At 42.5% G+C, this 21157-nt stretch overlaps 1 pseudogene; it reads left to right on the top strand.

Annotated features, from left to right (window-relative positions):
* Positions 1-21157, top strand: part of LOC101788715 (pro-neuregulin-3, membrane-bound isoform-like) — a 77190-nt pseudogene that overhangs the window by 23364 nt on the left and 32669 nt on the right.

Below are 21157 nucleotides of genomic sequence, written 5' to 3'. Positions count from 1 at the left end.
CATGCTAAATTTTCTTACCATATCCAATATATTTTGATATTCATGTTTTTCTATCTTTTTCCCTCTGTGTTTTTGCAAGGTTATTTTCACTTATCAGTAGTGAATCCACTTTTCTGATAAGCATAAGCTAATATTATCCTCATCAATCAAATTCTTAAAGTTTTTTTCCAATACAATTATTTTTGGAAACTTTTAACCACATCTGCTTTATAACTCTTTATATCCAGATTCTCTGTGGCTCTTTTTTCTTTTTTCTTGGTCCTAATTGAACCTCTAGTAATTTTTGACACATTGTTGGTCATTTTATCTAGCAAACAGTAGAGCCTTCAGAAGGTACTACCTTTCCACAAAAAAGACAAAGTGTAATTAGATAACTTGCATCCAATGAGGGACTGCACTGTAGTTTTTATGAAATTTCATTTTCTTCAGTTCATTTCTTCCTCATCCCGTAGCTTTCTGAGTGATCTGTGAAAGGATTTCTTTTTAGTGGAGTCAGAGGTATAATTTTTACCTCATTGGTAGTATGAAGTGTTAGAAACATGAACTCAAATTTCCATGAGTCTTGTACCTCTCATCTTACATTCCTACTCTCTGTAGTTTGAAAGTACAGCAGATGCTTGGTTATGGCAGTCTAACTTTCCTGGGTCTCTATTTTCACCAGACTCTTGTCCCTAAACTGTGTTCTGGCTGCCTAGACATCCTTAAATTTCATTTTTTGAGTCCCTGGACTTCCAGGACAACCTAGAATTCTGCCAGCATTTTTTCATTGGCCCACAAACCGCTTCCAGGTGCACAGGAGTTACACACTCAAATCCTGCTCAGTACCAAGAGCAGGCAAAGAACTAAGTGGGAAAAGGCAGTGACAGTGGTGACTCACCCAAGGTTTTCTTTTTCCTCTCCAAGGCCTCGGGCTTTAGATCCCCATTGCCTCAGCAGCTCTGTGGTGCCTCTAAAACTGTATTGTTTTCTATCCAGCTTTGAAACTCTTCCCAGCAGGAAGCATCTGCCTTCTGAAAGCTCTTCTATCATGCTCCAGATTCTTATTTTAAACAGCTTTTTAAATATCTGCCATGAAATGAATACTTTATTATCATTTTACTGAAAATATGCCTAATATTTTGACAGATATGACAACTATATAGCCAACTACATTGTGCAGGTAGACCATAGTTTATTTGGTCAATGTTTTCTCAGTGAGCCCTTTGTAAACTTATTATTAAAATGTTAAACATTGAAGAAATGGAAATAACATAATAAATACCTTCCATCATTCAAACTTAAGAATGTTAGCATGTCATTAAATTTCTATTTTCTCTAAATTCTTCTGCATAGAGCTTCTATGAATAAAGTTAATTCTCTTTCATTATCATAATATGCTAGACAGTTTTGTCTAGTAGTTTAGTAATCCAAATAATGCTCTAAAAACTATCTACAGTTAATAGTCCCCCACTTCTCTGCAGAAGATTCCATCCAAGACACTTTCAGGATGCTTATGTGAACTGTTAAACTCTGTGCATACTATGGACATCTGTATGCATGCATGCTTAGGATCAAGTCCAGTTCATAAAATGGGTATAGTCAAAGCTGAAGGCGTATAAAAAAACAGAAAAATTATAGCAATGTACTATAATGAAAGCTATGTGAATATATTCTCTCTCTGTCTCTCTGTTTCTTTCTGTCTCTCTCCCTTTCTCTCTCTCTGCCACTGTGTAGGCAGCATACACAGTATAAACACAATCAAACCTGGAAAGGATGGTTCAGGATACTGTGAGACTCCATCACACTACTCAGTGTGATAATTTATAACTTATGCACCATTTATGGAATTTTTCTATTAATATTTTTGTGCCACAGTTTGACTAAAGATAACTGATATCACAGAGAGCAGAAGTGCAGATAAGGGAAATCACTCTATTCTATTTATATTTTGGCTAACAGGCCTCCATATCACAATATATATCTCGAGGAAGTATGATCACTGGTTCCAAATGTGGGCATATTTTAAATTTTGACAAATAAGTGGCACGTTGTTCTCCAGAAAATATGAACCAATTTGCACTCTCAACAGAGAATATTATGGAGTTGCTTCGAAGGAGAGACCTTTTGATAATTCTCTCTGGGTGTCTCATGTGGTGATCTCTGCATCCTGTGATTTACCAAGTGTGTCAGTTAGCACTTGAAAGTCACTATCCCTGTGAAGGGAGGGAGAGATTTTTAAAATCCAGAACTTTTTTTTTTGTCAGAACTTTAAATGTCCCCTAAAAGAAGCAAATACCAAGATCCAAATTCTAAAATTTCAACTCTGAGTAACTAACTATATTCAAACCATGAAAGGATCTAGTCAGCTGTCCGGAGCTAAAAGAGCATTTGGTTTCACAGAAGCACTATCAAAACAGAAGCAAAATAAAAGGACAAAAAGTGAGCCAAATTTGTTTGTCTGATTTTTGAAGGACAGAATGAACTCTAGTGTGCCTTTAATCCTCTTCACATTTTCTTATCACAAGAACCAAAATAAATATTTCAGTTCACAAAAGGAAAGAAAAAGTTAGGGTAGACATAAGAGTACTTAATTGCAGATGAAAATGATTCATTAAACTTACTCCACTGAGCCCTAACCCTAACCCTGTTAGGATAGACAGTTTTAGACACTTCTAAATAAGAGTACACAAAGGAAACATAACCTCTCCACAGTGTAGTTGAAGTCATTTAAGCATTAGCAAAGATAGCCTGAGGATCAGTGCACCCTGAGTGGGACTAGAATGAACAGTTAATTGGGGCAGAATCTTCATTTCTAGTTTTCAGTTTTATGAATTTTTTCAAACATCAGCATGAGGTGACCACTGTGGTGAAAGGATTTTGCCCTAAATGGGACACTGCAATGGAGGGAGGTTTGGAGGTAAAATCAAGGGGCTTTATCTTTTTTTTTTTTTTTTTTTTTTTAAGGGGAAAAGAAAAAAAAACAGTGAAAGGGTACAAGTTATACAGATTTACAGAAGAAAAAAATGAACAGTAGGAAATCATTAGTTAATGGATTACATATTGCCATCTTAGAAATAATTGTTCAAGTCACAAAATTAAAGCTTGTAGAGTGGACATTCCAACAATGATACTGCAAACAGTTCTGTTCAATGATCCAATAAAACTCTGTGATATCATTTTCTATCTTATACACTTAAATATACATGCAGTTATATAGTTTAGAGTACTTTCTTTTCCTCTCTTTTGTACAATGACTATTACACATTTTGGGTTTCATTGCTCCCACGGTTAAGGGGCTTTATCTTGAGGTCACCTTCACCACCCCTAGGCAATTTATCTGTGGCACAAAATGAATTCCAGTGGGCTTCTTGTGCATCAGTAATGCCCCTTAGGCACCACCCAAACCTAAGCTATATGTATGCCCCCACACCATCTGTAGGGCAGAGAGAAAAGCCGCACTTCAGTGGTCGGGGGTTCTCTCTCCACATTCTTAAAATAAAGGCCACTTTTATTTCGTATTTCTATCTTTTTAACCATGCCAAAAATTCTATCATGTGGAATGTGGTTTTGGGGAGGGGAGCACATCCCAGGTGACAGTGGCTTTCTCTTCACATTGCACTTATTCTGGCCTGCAGAGAAGAGAGAGACTACAGGCACCTAGGAAGAGTGAGAGATGAGCCAGGAATGCTTTGGAAAAATAATTTTCCAGCCTCAAATACTATCATGTGTGAAAGCTTTTATTTGCCACAGGAGAAAGTCTGGTTGTAAATGGTAGAGTCTGGGTCAATTTTTCCTTAAAAGGAACACAGAGTGCATTAGAAAGTCTAAGGAATAAGGGTTGGAGGGCTTGTGGTATTTTTTTTTTCATTTGCATTTTTAGCATTATAATTCAGCACTACTGGCTCAGGGCACATTCCATCAGCCTGCCAATCAAAAGCTTTCTTGTGAAGTAAGTTTCTGTGTTACCGCTGAAAGAGGTGACACCCACATTACCGCCATCAAAAAATAATTTACTACCCGTGTCTGTGCATGGAACTCGGGGAAGCATCAAACCCCAAAGGCGTCCAGTTCTATGCGTCCTCTGCTCTCAGCTGTTCCCTGATCCCTGTTAGGCATTCACCTATGACTACAATGGGCTCCGTGAAAACTTCGGAGGTGGAGTGGGAGCCCTCATAGGTCAGCCCCTCTTCCTTGGAACTCAAAAATGAAAGCATCTCCTCCGTGCTACTTTAGGAAATTTGGGTGGAGTTGGCAGGCAAGGCTGTGTGCCATCCTCACACCCCGCGCAGACCGGATCCGCGCCTCTGTGTCCCTTTCCCTGCGCTGGCCAGTCATGTCCCTGGCCACACTGCACCTGCGATTCTGACCTGACAGAAATGGACCACAGAACTGAGAGGCCCAGCCCCAACCCTCTCGCATTTCACCTCTTAGGGGCGCTGCCAAGTGGCGCGAGTTCCTGCGGGCACTGCCACATCAAAAGACCAAATTTGTTTGGTGCCTTCCTAACCTGTCGGAGTGCTGGGCCAGGTCTGAGCCTCTGTGGCCTCTAACCGCCGCATCTTTCCGAGCTCCGAGAAGGCGGCACTGCTCGCCTGCCTGGCCGGTCACGCGCCCCGGCCGCGCTCTCCCGCCGGCGCCACCAGCTCCGCTGGGGACCTTCATTCTTCGGCGCGCCGAGGACCCGCGATCTGCGCCAGTGCAAGGCAGCTCTGCGCCGCGCCCACCCGCCCCGCACAGCACTGCCAGCTCTCGGGGTCGCTTCGGTCGGGCCACCAGCCGGCCTGGGACCGGTGCCACCCGGCTCACCTGCTCCGCGCGTTCCCGGCGGAGCCCAACCCGGGCGGGGCAGCGGATCCCCAGAGCAGAGCGAGCGCGACTGGGCTGCCTGGGTGGGAGGAGGGGGAGGAGGAGGAGGGGGAGAGGGAGGAAGGGGAGGAGGGGGAGGAGGGGGAGGAGGAGGAGGGGGAGAGGGAGGAGGGGGAGGAGGGGAAGAGAGAGAGGAAAGGGGAGGAGGGGGAGGGGAGGAGGGGGAGGGGAAGAGGGAGAGGAAAGGGGAGGAGGGGAAGAGGGAGAGAAAAGGGGAGGAGAGGGAGGAGGGGAGGAGGGGGAAGGGGAGGGGGAGGAGGGGGAAGGGGAGGGGGAGGAGGGGAAGAGGGGGAGGAGGGGGAGGAGGGGGAGGAGGAGAAGAGGGAGAGGAAGGGGAGGAGGGGGAGGAGGAGGAGAAGGAGAAGAGGGAGAGGAAGGGGAGGAGGAGAAGGAGGGGGAGGAGGGGGTGGAGGAGAAGAGGGGGAGGAGGGGGAGGGGGAGGAAGGGAAGAGGGAGAGAAAAGGGGAGGAGAGGGAGGAGGGGAGGAGGGGGAAGGGGAGGGGGAGGAGGGGAAGAGGGAGAGGAAGGGGAGGAGGGGGAGGAGGGGGAGAAGGAGAAGAGGGAGAGGAAGGGGAGGAGGAGGAGGAGGGGGAGGAGGGGGAGGGGGAGGAAGGGAAGAGGGAGAGGAAAGGGGAGGAGGGGGAGGAGGAGTGGCGGCAGCTGACCGGAGGCCAAACTGGCCCCGAGGCGGCGCGGCTGGGGCTTAAGCAGGCGGCGGGTAGCAGAGGCCAGAGCTGCGAAGCCTGCGCGTGCAGGAGGCCGCTCAGCTGGCCGCTCTTGCTCTCGGGGGGAGGGGCGTGGGGGCGGGGAGCCAATTTGAGTGCAACTTCGGTTTAGTCTGCGCCTGTGCCAGTCTGTGGCAGAGCCTCACAGGCTGAGCTTCGCGGGCTCCTCTGGCCTAAGATGCAGCCGCCGCCTCCCCGCCGGGCGCAGCATCCCCAGCTGAGGCCTCAGCGTAGGAGGGCTGCATCTTGTGGAACCCGCAGGTGTGCATGGGTCGCTGTTCCTGGGCTTCATGCGCCTGGGGTTCAGCCTCATGCTGCTCAAATGGATCATTGTGGGCTCCGTCCAGGAGTACATGCCCACCAACCTGGTGGGCTCCAAGGGGATGGGCCAAGACGCCTTCTTCCTCCCCAAGCCCAGCTCCTTCCCCAAGGCCAAGGAGACCTCCATCACCACCGCCGCCGCCTCCGCTGCTAGCGTGCCCCTTGCTGCTCCCTTGGCCGGGACTGGCATAGGCGGCAGCGGCGGCGCTGCCTTCTTGGTGGTACCCTACAGGATCACCACGCACCTGACCACCATTACGCGGGCGCCCACGCGGTTCCTGGACCACCATATGCCCATCTGGGCCAGCCCATGCTCCACTACCGCGCGGGGCCCCGCGGCGCCCCGCAGCCCCGGCCACCTCCACGGGCTCCTTCTCTTCAGGCGACAACTCCCAGGCTAGTGTGCACCTGACAGCCCCGGAACCCCGGAAACCCAGCGGCACCCGCCAGGCCCAGTGTGGCACATGCGACCTCCTCCTACCTCCATGACTCGATCCCCGCCTGGACCCTGTCCACCTTCCAGGACGCCGCGGACGCCGCCTCCACACCTCCGCGCTGGAGCCCAGCACCAGCGCCAGATTCTGTAAGTGACCTTGGCTCCCGACCTATCCGACCCGAACCGACCCTCTCTGAGACCCAAGGCTCCAGGGGTCCCGTTCGGGTGGGACGCCGTTGCAGGATGGGCTCAACTCTGTGATCGGCTTCGCTAATCCTGAGTGGGAACCGAGTCCCTGACCCCCTCAAAGAATGAGACCAGCTTGGGGTCCCGTGCCTGCACTCACACCTGCCCTGGCTGGGACGTAGGGCCAGGAGCCAAGGTCTCCCGAGGGAAGGAGGGGACAGAGGCGCTGGTCGCTGACCGCGCAGGAGCGGTGCCCACGGAGGAGGGGGATAGAGATGCTGGTGGTAGTGGCTGGAGTACCACACCCCAGACACCCCAGAGGTGGGGAAAGGGGGGACCTGAGCTCTCTAGGTGGTCCCCAGACCCAGACAGCTGCTGTGGGGCGGAGGTGTGGATACTGATTTGGAGGCCACTGAGCTTGAGTTAGGTGGGGGGCCTGGGAGGGGAGCCCCGCAGATTGGCCGCCCTGGCCCAGGGGGAGTACCAAGGCTTTTCTTATTCTCAGCTCTGTGGAGCATTTGCTTTTGTTCTTTTCCCAAAGCTGGGGTGTGAACCTCTTCTCCCAGCCCTCTGAGCCTGGGGAGATGGGCAGGCTGTTACTGGCAGTCTCCCTGGAAGCGGAGACACCCAGCCCCGTTTCGGTGCCGTTGCTCAGTCTTGAATGAAGCATGTGCCGCTTGGCTCGGTTCCAGGCTTGGTCCCCGCGGTCCTGAACCTTTGGCCTCACACCAGATCCTTTTCCATAGACAGGTGTACTGAGCTTTGTGTTTGTCTGGACGCTTTGGGTGACTAATTGACCTGCCACACCCACCCAATCCCTTCCTTGCTCTGAAGGAGTCCCCCCTCCTTAATCTGGGGACTGATCAAGGTATTGAGCAGTTTGCTCGCCCTGTCAAGGTTATTTAGGACAAACACCCCAGCTGGCGGCTGGTGGGCAGGCAGGCGCATTCTGCTTCTCAGCAAGGCGTCCTGCTGTCTCTGTCTTGGTGCTGCTTTTCAGTGCGGGGCCCTGACATCTGGGGGAGGCAGAGCTGCACAACAGCGCTCAGCACTGCTAGGAACTCCTGGATGGTTTTCGCGTCTGGTTTTTCCCCATATCCCTACGCTGTGATCTTACTGAGAATGTCATTTAACCCTTCAAACATTTTTCCAGATTTTTTTTTATGTATTAAGGATTAAGTGAATCCTTTCCCGTGCACTGCTTTGGAGGGTGTGTACCAGTGAGAAGGTAGCCACCAACAGACTGACTGGGGAGCTGAGGCTTATAGCTCCCTGCCTGACTTGTTCAGAGTGGTCATTTCTGAAAGCAATTTCCAGGAGTGTTGCAGAAAGGAACCATCTAGTTCAGCCAGCTAGCTTGCCTTTTGTGGAGGAATGTGGGGTTTGCTAGCTTGTGAACATCTTCACTTCCCTGAAATAGATGTCAGTGACAGCCCTAGATTTTTTTATCTTTCACTGCGGTTGGTGTAAAGGATGGCCTGTCCCCAGCTTGTGGGGGTTCTGAGGGGGCCGCACCTTGTGGGGGTGTTTCTTGTTCTTTTCAGTTGATTTCTTTGTGTTCCATTCTGGGGAAGAGAAGAGGCCCAGGGTAATCATTCCTGCCTCTGCTCTCTTTCTCCATTCCTTGGAAGGGAATGGCAGCATGTTTAATAAGTAATGATTGTTGACAGGTCTTGCAACCCCAGATAAGGGGGAAGACTGTAAATGGTGTCAGGGATGCCTAAGCATGTTGACAGGGATGCCTAAGCATTGCTTATTTTATTTGGGTCTGAGGTCTGGTCCTTTCTCTGTTTGAAACCTTTAAAAAAAAGGCATAGAATGAAGTGATACAAGGCAGATATGGAAATCTGGCAGAAATTGACCTGGCTTGCATACCTCCACAAGAGGAATTTTACTGAAATATAGACTGTGTAGTTCCCACAAAAAGGGGCTTTTAAATAGGTAGGTTGTGTGGTAATTTTTTTTAAAGCATACTTAATTATTATTTTTTTGATCTAAGGTTGCATGATGATTAACCAAAGGAAACAAAGATTTCATCTGAGGGATTATAAGCACTGCTTTTCTGAGCTGAATTATGGCTTGAATAGCTGGCATTCATATTTTCCATTATTTTGATTATGTCAATAAAGTTCCCAAAAGGAAAACTGCCTTCCTTCCTGGCTTCTGCCTGTGTTCTTCAGCAAGTCCCCCAACCCCTTTTTTTTCCTCTTTGCTTCTGTTTCTTTTTCTTTTCAGTGCAAGTTCTGCCTTCTGCTTTTGCACCTGAAAACAGTCAAGCATGAGGCTCTGTTTTGTGAGGCTAACTCCAAATTCTTTGACAGCTGGGCTCTTGGCTCCTTAATTGAACATCTCAAGGCTTGGAGAATGAGTGTCTTCGTGTTGATCTCAGAGCAGTCGGAAGGCTCCAGTCTGTAAGGGCAGTGCAGCACTGACTTGTTCACCCAGAATAAGCAGGCTTGCTAATGAGTAATAGGACTTTTGCAGATGAAAACAATTTGTGCTATAGGAAATGCCCAGTTGAGAGGCTGAAGCTAGTTTTCTGTAGAATTGAAATAAGGGGGGAAATGGACTTATATGACAACAGGAGAGACAGCACTTTGTAAGCTGAGTCTTTCATCCTCCACCACTTAGGCCATCAGTTGGATCAAAGTTTCCTTGGTGTCTGGAATCTCCTGGCTTCCCATTGCCCCAAAACAGCCTTCCCTGGAGGCTCCTTACAAACAAGAATCTTAAATGTATTGTGACTAGGGCTTATTTCAGCAAATGCCTTTTTGAAGCATTTTGAATTTGAAAGTGTAGATTGGTTTATAAATTTTGAGGCCAACAGAAAGTCACTACAGCCAGTAGAAGAACCATGATTCGGCTGACATCCTTGCACTAGTGTAGCCCTTGTACTCATATTTTTCAGATTTGAAATCAATTTGTGTAGTGCTTCTAATATCACTGTGCATTACTTTTGAGTCCTGCAATTCTCAGCCAAAAGCTCTATTTAATAGATAAAGGGGCAGTCAGTGACTAAATTCAAAGACAAAGACAAAGCATACCTTTCAAAGGAGTACTCTTCAGATCATATTTGTAAGGTTATATAGTGAATTCCAGTAATTTAGATCACAGACATTGAATAGTGCATTTAGAAAAGAAATGGATGATTGCAGTTTGGGGAGCGGAGCCATGGGAGCCCAGAGGGCATGCCGCAGCTGCTGTGCCTGAAGGAGGGAGCTGAGCGGAGCTGCAGGAACCTGCTTGGGCCTTGCTGACCACCTTCTCTCACCTGGAGGGCAGGCTACAGCTGCCCTGCCTGGAGGAGGGAGTTGAGCCAAGCTGTTGGAAGGAAGCCTTGCCTGTGACCTTCTCTGGGCCTGGAGAACCCCAACACTACTGCCACCACCAGGAGGAGGGAGCAGCCCTGTAGAGCTGGTTTGAGGCCTACCTAGGCCATAAGGGTGACCTTCTATCAGCCCAGGAAGCTTTGCCACCCAAGGAGGTGAATGGTTACACAACATTTGATTCCCGGGAGAGTATGAGAGAGATTCTTGCTGTAGGTGGTTGAGGGCATGCTGGGCTTGTGGCCACACTAGATTTGGCTTAGCAGGATTTGGGACTTCCTGGACCATGCCTGGTGGCCTTCTTTCCATCCAAGGAGCTTTGCTGCCAAGGGGGGAGCTGTGCGGCTTGAGGAGGCTTTAGGCCTACCTGAGACAAGCCTGGCAACTGTCTTTTAATCTGGGGGCCTCGCTGCACAAGGAGGGAGCTATGCTACCAGAGGAGCCCCAGGAGCCCAGGACATAGGAGACAATTTCCAACGTGCCCAGGGGAAGCTTTGGAACAACACCTGAAACACAGAAATATAGGAAAATGACAAAATGAAAGACCAAAATGCAATCTCAAACATGCAGCCCAACCCAAGAAAGCCTAGGAGCCATGTAAATAGAAGAAAATACATGCCATATGCCTGAAATACCTGAAATAATAGTAACTGAAATAAAGAAGCAACTCCAGGAATCTTTAAAGGAATTGAAATGGGAAATAATCTTCCAGGTAAAAAAAGAAATGATAAAAGTAAAGAAAAGATGCTGAACACATCCAAAGAAGACACAGTAAAAAGAAATTAGAGGAACAAAACAAAAAGATAGAGTCCCTGGATGAACAATATAAGAAACAAACAGAATACATAAAGCAGATTCAAAGAGATATACAGGAAATCAAAAATTACATTGAAAGTTGTAAAAACTGCCTCAATGAAAGTGAAGATAGAATTTTAGATTTCAAAGACGAGATGGCAGCTAGTGAACAGGAAAGGAAAGATCTCTTAAAAATAAAAAGAATCAGGAAATAACAATTCAACAGGTGCAAAATGATGCAAAGAAAAACAATATAAGATAGATAGGGACAAATGAAAAAAAAAGGAGACAAAACAAATGATATCAAAAGGCTATTTACAGAAGTAATAGCTGAAAATTTCCTAAACATGGAAATGGAAACTGACATACAGATTAGTGAAGCACATAAAAATCCAAATAGCCATAAACAAAATAAAACCACACTGAGATATATAATAATCACCATCCCAGAAATCCAACATAAGAACAGAATATTAAAAGCTGTTAGAGAGAAAAGACAGATCACCTATCAAGGAAAACCAACCAGAATCACAGCACACTTCTCAACACAAACAAAGAAGTCAACAAGAGCATGGAGTGAAGTATTTCAGATCTAAAGAAAAATGACTTCCAATCAAGAATGATGTACCCTGAAAAACTGTCCTTCAAAATGGATGGAGAAATAAGATACTTCGTGACAAAGAACAGCTGAAGAACTTCATGACCACAAAACCAACCTTGCAGAGAATACTGAAAGACACTTTAGATGCACATAGGAAAAAAACAATAAACAAGACAGACAACTAAACAGTATGGAAAGATAAAGATGCAACAGCAAAAAGATAACGTGTCAACAATAAACCAATATATAACAGTTACAATCATTAATGTAAATGGTCTCAATTCAATGGAAATTGAGTAACACACTGTTGAACAATAGGTAGGTACTGTTTAATTTCTTAATTTCCCCTGTGACCTCTTGATTACTCAAGAGTGTGTTATTCAGTTTCCATGTGTTTGTGGGATTTTTGTAGTATCTTTTATCATTAATTTCTAATTTCATAGCACTATGATCCAATAACATGCAAGGGATAATTTCAACTCTTTTACATTTATTTAAATATGTTCTGTGAGCTAATATATGGTCTATTTTAGAGAATGTCCATGTAGTGCTGAAAAGAAAGTGTATTCTGACGATGTTGGATGTAACATTCTGTATATGTCTATCAAGTCCATTTGTTTACAGGTGTGATTGAGTTCTGTTATTTCTTTGCTGATTTTCTGTTTGGTTGATCTGTCTTTTGGTGTCAATGGTGTGTTAAGGTCTCCTGTTACAATTGTGTTACTGATAATTGGATTTTTCTTTTCTGTTAATACTTGATTTATGTAACTGGGTACTCTGTAATTTGGTGCATATATATTTAAGATAGTTATCTCTTCCTCTTGAAGTTTTCCCCTAACAAGTATGTAGTGACCTTCTTTGTCTCTTCTGATCATTATTGATTTAAAGTTCTCATTGTCTGTAAATAGAATGGCTACTCCTGCTTTTTTGGGGGTTTCTGTTGCATGAAGCATTGTTTTCCATCCTTTGACTTTCAGTCTGTAAGGATCCTTTTTGGTTAGATGTTTTTCTTGTAGAGAGAATATGGTTGGATTTTGTTTCTTGATCCATTCTGCCAGTCTGTTTCTTTTAATTGGTGCATTGAGTCCATTTACATTAATGGTTATAACTTTTATATGTTGGTTTATTGTTGCCATGTTATCTTTCTGTTGTTGCATCTTTATCTTTCTGTTCTTTTTTATTATCTGCTTTCCTTAGTGGTATTTTCCTAAGTGTATCTAAATTGTCTTTCAATCTTTTTTGCAGGGTTGGCTTGCTGATGATGAAGCTCTTCAGCTGTTCTTTGTCATGGAAGTATCTTATTTCACCATCGATTTTGAAGGACTGTTTTTCAGGGTACATCAGTCTAGATTGGAAATCACTTTCCTTTATGATCTGGAATACTTCACTCCATGCTCTTCTTGACTTTATTGTTTGTGCTGAGAAGTCTTCTGTGATTCTGGTTGGTTTTCCTTTATAGGTGATCTGTCTTTTCTCTCTGACAGCTTTTATATTCTATTCTTATATTGGATATCTGTGATTGTGATTATTATATGTCTGGGTGTAGTTTTATTTTGGTTATGACTATTTGGGGTTCTATATGCTTCACTCATCCTGATGTCGGTTTCTGATCTCATGTTTGGGAAATTTTCAGCTATTCCTTCTCTAAATATCCTCTTGACGTCCTTTATGCCATCCCCTTCTTTTTCATTAATAACTATTAATCTTATGTTAGTTTATTTCTGCAGTTCAACATCTTGCATTGTTGAATTGTTATTTCCTGATTCTTTGTTATTTTTAAAAGATCTTTCTTTTCCTCTTCACTAGCTACAATCTTGTCTTCAAGGTCTGAAATTCTATCTTCCCTTTCATTGAGCTGGTTTTTACAACTTTCAGTAGAATTTTTGATTTTCTGTATATCTCTGTGCATCTGTTTTATGTATTCTGTTTGTATTGTTTCTTGTATTGCTCATGTAGGTATTCTATCTTTTTTTAGTTCCTCCAATTTTTTAACTGTGTTTTCTGTAGCTATATTCAGCATTTCTTTTATCATTATATTCTCTCATTTCTTTTATCATTTCTTCTTTTACTTGGGAGATTATTTCTAATTTGAATTCCTTTAAATCTTCCCAGAGTTGCTTATTTATTTCAGTTCCTATTATGTCTGATATTTGAGGTGTATGGCATATATTTTCTTCTAGACACATTGCTCCTAAGGTTTCTTTAGATGGGCTGGAGGTTTGAGACTGTAATTTTGTCTTTCGTTTTATCATTTTCCTATATTTCTGTGTTTCAAGTGTTTTGAGTGTTATTCTAAGGCTTCCCCATGGTCTGTTGGAAATCCTGTTCTATACGTCCTTGGACTCTGGCACCAAGTTCCCTGGATTGATAGAGGATCACTGGGGGTGGAGCAGGCCCTCTCAAGCCCAGCCTCTGGAACCAATGGTGTCCACCTGCTTGCTTAGCACTCCATAGTCCCGCCTACCATAGCCAGGAGAGGGGAAGCTGATGCCTGCTCCTGGGACCTGCCGGTGCTGCTCCAGTGCACCTCCATGCCAGGAGATTCCCTGGCTGCCAAGGGAGGGTCCCAAAATAGCTGGTTTGGGGGAAAGTGCACGGGGCACTTACGCCAGGCCAGCAGGTCTCTGGGACCAGTGGCACCACCTGCTTGCTTAGAACTCCACAGTCCTCCAAGCACAGCGGAGAACAGGAAGGTGGATGCAGGTGCCCCAGACCCAGTGAGCTGTTCCAGTGCACCTAGAAGCCGTGAGGGTCCCAAACAAGCTGGACTCGGGGGAAAGTGCACGGGACACTTATCCCAGGCTGCCAGGCCTCTGGAACTGGTGGCACCTGCCTGCTTGCTTAGAATTCCACAGTCCTCCAAGCACAACCAGGAACAGGGAGATGGATCAACCTGAATCTTTCAAATAAACTTCTGCACCTTTGAGTTGTGGGTGTCAAGTGTTTTGTCTCCACAATGGGAAAGTGGCCAAGATGGTCTCTGAATCTCTTGTCTTCCTATGTCACTATGTGTTCCCCCTATGTGGCAGTTTTTCCCTTTCAGGATTTTTGTCATGTGAGGTGGTCAGGAGGTCTTAATAGGTAAGATTTCCCAGTCATGGGCTCCTGGCTCTAATTAATTCATGTAATATCTCTATTAACTATCAAATCTTAGCCAGTTTTATTACAAAGCAAACTAACAAAACAAACCAAGACTCATCTATATCATATAAAACCTAAGGCACCATAACTCACACAAGATTCTAGATAAAACTGGCTTGCTCAGCATAAGATAGATGAACTATGTCAATGTCCATCTGTCCACAATGGGATTTTATGTAGTAGTTTTGCAAAATTAACCAATGAGGGTAACTGAGCAAAGAGCACAAGTCATCTTTCTGAATAATTTCCTGCTATATGTGAATCCACAATTATCTGATTAAGTGGTTCAATTATAAATAGATAATCAAGTGAATATTAAGCACAGTTGAATCATAAGATATCAATTGTCCTTATAAATATAGGCTACATTTCTGTTCTTAAAAGACAAAGATGTTCAAGTAAGACTTTGGTAAAGCTATATGCTATTTGTAAGAGATAAAACAAACAAAATGTAGATTTGAAATAATACATGAAAAACATATGGAAATTGAAAATTTTTTAAAACTATAATATTCATATCAGAAAAACATAATCTGAGAAAAATACAATCAAATGGAAAATTAATAATTCGTGTAAATAGAACAGAGAAAAACATATCTGAGTAGTTTAAATTCAAATCACATTTCCAAAATAAAGTAATCAAAACTTGACAGAGAAAACAGACCAAAGAAATTGGCCAGAAATGAGCTCTACCAGAAATAGCAAAATCAAAATCATACAGAGGACCTGAAGAGCTAGAGCAGAATGATTACATAAGATAAAACATACAAAGCTCTCTGCCCAACTATCTTGCTTACATTTCTCCCCTTGCTGAGACAAAATACCTGATACCCAGAATTAGGGAAAAAGAGGTTTATCTATCTTACAGTCCAAGGCAGCAGCCAGAGGTAAGGGGGTGGAACAAGCCTCTTCTGCTACCTTATGTAGTACACAGGCCACCCAGTGATGCCTGACTGTAATGAGATAGACCCAAAATGACACTGCAAAAGAAGCTGATAAAGGCAGGGGCACTAAACAGAAGAGAACGAAACATTTTGTTCAAGATGCTGATGCGTCAACAACAGCAATTTGATAAGGGAAGAGAAGAAATGAAAAGCAACTTAAAATAGAAAACAGAAGATCTAGACATATGGACAGCACTTCAAAAGGACTAAACACATAAGCCAGTCTGTAATAAGTCTAATCAAAAACATAAACACACATACACACACAGGCACACACATGGAGAAAGAAAAGTCAAATGAGAAAAATGGCCAGTTATTTTTAATTTCAAATATTAACTAGTGCAATTTATTCTAACTTGGGCTGGGGATTTAGCTCAGTGGCATATGTACCTGCCTTGCAAGCAGGCAGTCATGAGTTCAATCCCCAGTACTGATAAAAAAAAGTAAGCAAAACCAATTTATTCTAACTTTGTGATTTTTGCATTAAATAGGTAATTTTCTGGGAAAGATAGCCATTGAATAGATAATCAAAGATCCAGCCCTTTAAAAGGACACATGCTGTCAAAGTGGAATGAGAAAGCAAAGAGGGGCAGCAATGAGGAAGCAAAAAGGCATATCAGAAAGTTACAAAGGTGAAACTTCTAAATGAAATGTTAGCAAATGGAACCCATGAGTTTGTGAAAGGGATAATCCCCGCAATAAAAGGTTAGTGCTGTGCTGGACCTTTAATGTTTGCACAGCTCTGACACAAGCCACTCTTGGGACACTGAGAGGGTTTTACACATGGAAAATATATGGAAAATATGGTATGGGTTTCCTTATTTGTTAAGTTTGCATGGATGTATACAGAGTGCACACATTACAAGAATACAGACTGACAAAAGTTTTGATACACTGAACATGAACACATAACCAGCTTCCAGAAAAAAAGGGGTACTTCAGGACTGCAGAGCTCAGGGTCAGGTATCTCCTCCCCTCCTCCACTCCCTATCTGCTTCATCCCTAAAGAAATCACTGTATTGATCTTTCACACTTAGACATCACATAAACAGGACCACATTTTCACCCTGGTTCTTTTTGTTCACCTCTAATCGCAAACTATCTGGGGGACTCTGAGCACAATTCATTGGGTGGTCTAAAATCTCTTTCCAAAGAGCTACAGAGTTCAGTTGTGTAGGGTCCAAGCCCCCAACCTTGGGATTGTATAAAAGAGCTACAGCAGCAGGTAAATCTTTGACTTAATCATCCCATTGGTACAGACATGACCTGAACTACTCTAAGCCCAAAGACCACCACTTAACCTTTCAGTTTGGCTCCCTGTTGTCCTTGACATAGATTAGGCAGTGGGTTAACATGCATACAATGAATTGATTTCAACCAGTCTATCCATCCACAGCAATATTACTAAAGATTATTAACCTCTGCAGCCAGGAAGAGCCATTAAGTAACTCCCTAAACTTCCACCATCACCTATATCCTTAAAAGACCAAGGCCACTAATCAAAGGCCTAGGGTAAACCACTCTGGTTTCAGCAAGGCAGTATTTCCCACAAGTAAATGAAATGTGATACTATAATTCTGCCTTTCACAGCAGGGACACAGCTCAGGCAGCATGTTAATGCTGATGTCACCAATTAACACAAACCCTTAAACTTAAGAGTACCTAAAATCTTCAGAGAAGCAGCATCAATAATTGAACTGAATCATGGAACTTATCTTTATTTTTCCAAAGTTTAGTATCTTCTGATTAGAGGGATAACTTGGTATGCATTGAGTATGCTTACTGAATAAACTTATTGTCTATTAACATACACAGCTTGAAAAATTGGCATCTTATTTAATTTTCTTACCCAAGACTGAGACACATTACATAAGTGATTTTTCAGGCATTCTTAAAATCACTAAAAACAAAATGCCTTGTAATATCTATCTCATAAGTAAAAATTTTCTTCTTTTATTTAACCCAAATATATAAAATTTAATGTGAAACATATGAATGCAAAATATTGGTTATAGAGTTCAAGACTTATCTTTAAATATGTTTGTCTTTCTTGTATAAAACTACACATATAAGGTATATAGTAATTTCTCGGGTTCAGTTTACAGTATACCAAACCTGCAAATTAAAATTGCTTACAAAATAATCTAACTACAGGTTTCTTATCAATATATATTCTCTTTTAAACTGCTCAAACTTCTTACAAAATAATTTTTTTATAATTTTTCTTACTGTCATTTTTATGGGCTATTTCCAATGTAATTAAAATAGTTTTACTAGAAACCACAATTACTTCATTAGTTTGCATATTTGTATACACCACCTAATTTCAGTAACAAGAAAAATCAACATGAACATGTTTGGGAACTAATACCACTATAACTATTTCTCATTTGATGAAGAAAGTAGTCTTTCCAGTGATGGCTACTTAATACACCATGGGCATCTGTCAAATATCACATGTCCACATGCCTCAACATGCACATATCAAAGACATGAAACTTCTATATACATGTCAACAGACCTAAGAGTAATCAAGAAGTTTGCAGGAAAACACTCCTTATCTTTTGTGAAAAATCTGAATTTCTCCTTCGATTAAAACCCAGGGTAATTCTCATGATTAGGAAGCTCTCTTTTACTAGAGATATGGACAGATGTGCCATTTATTGAGTTTGTAACAGCAAATGCTACTGTGCTAAGGGCTTGCAGAAGACCAAGTATGCAGACACCACAATGCTGTACAAATGTGTTAGGAAACTAAGACTTGTGTGAGTGCAATTACCAGTACAACCATCTTCCTGTCTTCCTGACCCATTAAATGATGCAACCTGTCCTAGGCAAACTATGTGACTAGTCTAAGCCTATTTCCATTGCATGTGTGACTGAGGTAATAACACCCAGGCTATGAGTATTAAAACATTTCAAACATAAATCAAAGAATGTAAAAGTATTGCATGTTTTCTTGGCACACAGCTTGACTGATGTGGTGGCTCTCATTTTTATTATTACCTAAAATCACAAGCCAAGACTGGGGGTCTGTCACAATCCTTTTACAGCAAAAGGTAAAACTGAAGACACCAAAATCAAGACATGCGACTCCCAAAGGATAACAAGGGGGTGGGTGGCTTTATTTTGTAGTGAACATCTAATTCCCTGGCAATTTACAGGAAGATATGCCTTGGGTCTTATGAAGGATTGGGATGGCTATATCAAAAGGAAGAATAATGTGTTGGAGAATTTTTATCAAAGACTTGATATAATCCTCCTGATATTCTCATAATCCTGGCTATGATATACTCAAGTTCAATTAGTTACACAGGTTCAGATGACTTTACAAAAAAAAAAGTGAAATGAAATGTTCTTGTAACTAACAATGCCTCCATGATCCTCATTATCATTCCAGAAGAGGCTTCCAAGACAAAATCTTATCACTGGGCTGCCAAGCACCTGTTATTAAAATAATTTTGAATTCAGTTTTGCAGGTTTGTTTCCAATCTCTTTGTATGCACAGAAATGGCAATGTATGATTTATGTACAATCACCTACCTGCCTTAAAAAATAGAAAACGTGTAACAATAAAAAATAATATTTGAGATGGGATTCAGGGTGAACTTTAAAACACACAGCCTAGAAGATAAATGTTTTCAACACATTAATAATAAAATTTCTCCAAAGTACAAATACATATATTGAGAAAGAGCTCTCTGGTGGTTCTGATCAAGCTACTAATCTTGGATGACCTAATTCACAGTAAATGATGAGAGGAACATAATAAAAATCAAGACAGGGTGCTGCATGTTCTCATCCAACTTTGAAGACCAGGTAACAGTATGACTACATACAAGTGACACAGAAGAGAATGCTGGAAAACTCCTTCTTTATCAAAAATCTTCAGGTTTCTATAGATTTCAAACTTCCATAACATTCAACAATATCAATAGTTCCTCCACAAATTAAAGGTTCTGTAATGTGCTGGTTGTCCCAAGTTGGCTTCCACAAACAAGAAAAGTCTGAGCAATGGTGGGCTAAGTTTTGTGACTAAATTTCCAAACTGGCTGGATATAGATATTCACACTCCACTTCACAATCTGTGCCAAACCACAAGATCTGGAAAGGGACCCACAAGAACCCCAGCGCATGCAAGAATGGTCATCTTCAGGATGGAAAATCCCTCAAGCTGGGGGGGCCAAACCAGCTATTCCAACTGGATTCAATGGCCTGATGAGTCTATCCAGCCTACCCACTTCCTAGATACAAAAATGGTAGTGTTGGGTGGGGATACAGCTCAGTGCCACAGCACCTGCCTGGCAAGTGTAAGGTCCTGAGTTTGATCTGGATCAAAAACAAAAATAAAAACAACAGTAGTGTTCTGCAGTTAATAAGCTCTTAATGTATGAGCCAGGTTACTATTATCACCCTCATGATTTCAGGGGATAAAGTTAAAGGTCATGGAAAATAAACTGGCATTTTAAGGTTGCATAGCTCGCATAAGATATCAGGACACAGATTTCTAGTTTGGGATTTATTATTTTTTTAGTGCATATCTTTTTTTTTCTTCTACAAAAGACCCTAGCAAACATGGTAATGCCTGGATGACTGACAGTCATTTTCAATAATGCTACACACTTACCCCGTCAAACTCCACTCACCAACCTTTCTGGCATCATCTGCCTTCCTCAAGCCTGGTCAGAGCATTTTCCAAGAGACAAGGCACCTTGGACAGGGCCTCCAGGCAGGTGTCAGGAAGCATGCCAAACCTGCAGCTGCCAGAGGACTCAGCCCCTTCCCAATATTCAAAGAGTAAGGACCTCTTTGTACCAGCTGTGATGGTACTTACATACCTCAGCTACATGCTACACATGTCAGGATGTATGGCTGTAGAAACAAAAGGTAGCTGTCACTTTTTAAAAAATGTAGTTTGAAGAAACACCAAAAGTTGTTTGACTGTTGTTGATTTTTTAAGAAATATGCATAAAAGAAGGGGAGTTACTTTAAATTACATGGACAAGGAAACTCTGGAGGATTCCCAGGGCAGTAGCATATTACAGACCTATAAAGACCAGGGATCTGCATGTAGATTCCTTCACTAATGTCTCTTTAATGAAGAACAGGTAATTAGAGGTGTGGCTGGGGGGAGGGAGGCTGGAGGAAGCTAAACTGGAACTTGCAGACGCACACTCAGGAGAACATCTTGGAGTCTTGTCAAGATATTAGTCTACATTGAACAGTTAAATTTTATCTTACTTTTTCCTCTTGAAGCAATTACTTCCATAAACTTTTTAAATCAACCAATGAGCTAACAGCTTTGCAAGACCTCTAAATAGATATTCAATAAACCAGTTAAAAGGTTGACATGTATAACATGCACTATTAAAATGCATAAACATATGCAACAGCTTCTGATTATATGAACAACTGTATTATGGAATCAGACAATAAATGTCAGCCTAATTAACATGTTGTGTAAACTATTTGATGTAGGAAAATAAATGGACATTAGTCTTCTACCAAATTTTAGAACCCTAATTTATTTTTAAAATGTTAAGATATTTTAGTAACTCAATTATGCACATTTATTTTAAATTTTCAATATCATCTGTCTTTCAAAAAATTTTTCAGTATCACATGTCTTTCAAAGTGATGACCTGTTCAAAACAATTTGGGATGACACAGTTACTAAAATCTAACAGGACTTTCTTCAATGAATAGAGCTTTTCCTATAGGCTAAAAGATAAAGATTGTAAAAAAAAATCAAAGATCTGTAAAAAACCTTCAATCAGAGCCATGATTCAAGACAAGTGAAGACATAAATGTTTGCTGAAGGACCAATGAAAGCACAA

Source organism: Cavia porcellus, unplaced genomic scaffold (assembly GCF_034190915.1).
Source record: "Cavia porcellus strain 051 isolate PalLab524CR breed Dunkin Hartley unplaced genomic scaffold, mCavPor4.1 scaffold_7, whole genome shotgun sequence".
Taxonomy (NCBI): Eukaryota; Metazoa; Chordata; class Mammalia; order Rodentia; family Caviidae; genus Cavia; species Cavia porcellus.
Note: the sequence above shows the minus strand (reverse complement) of the source record. Positions and strands in the feature narration are given on the sequence as shown.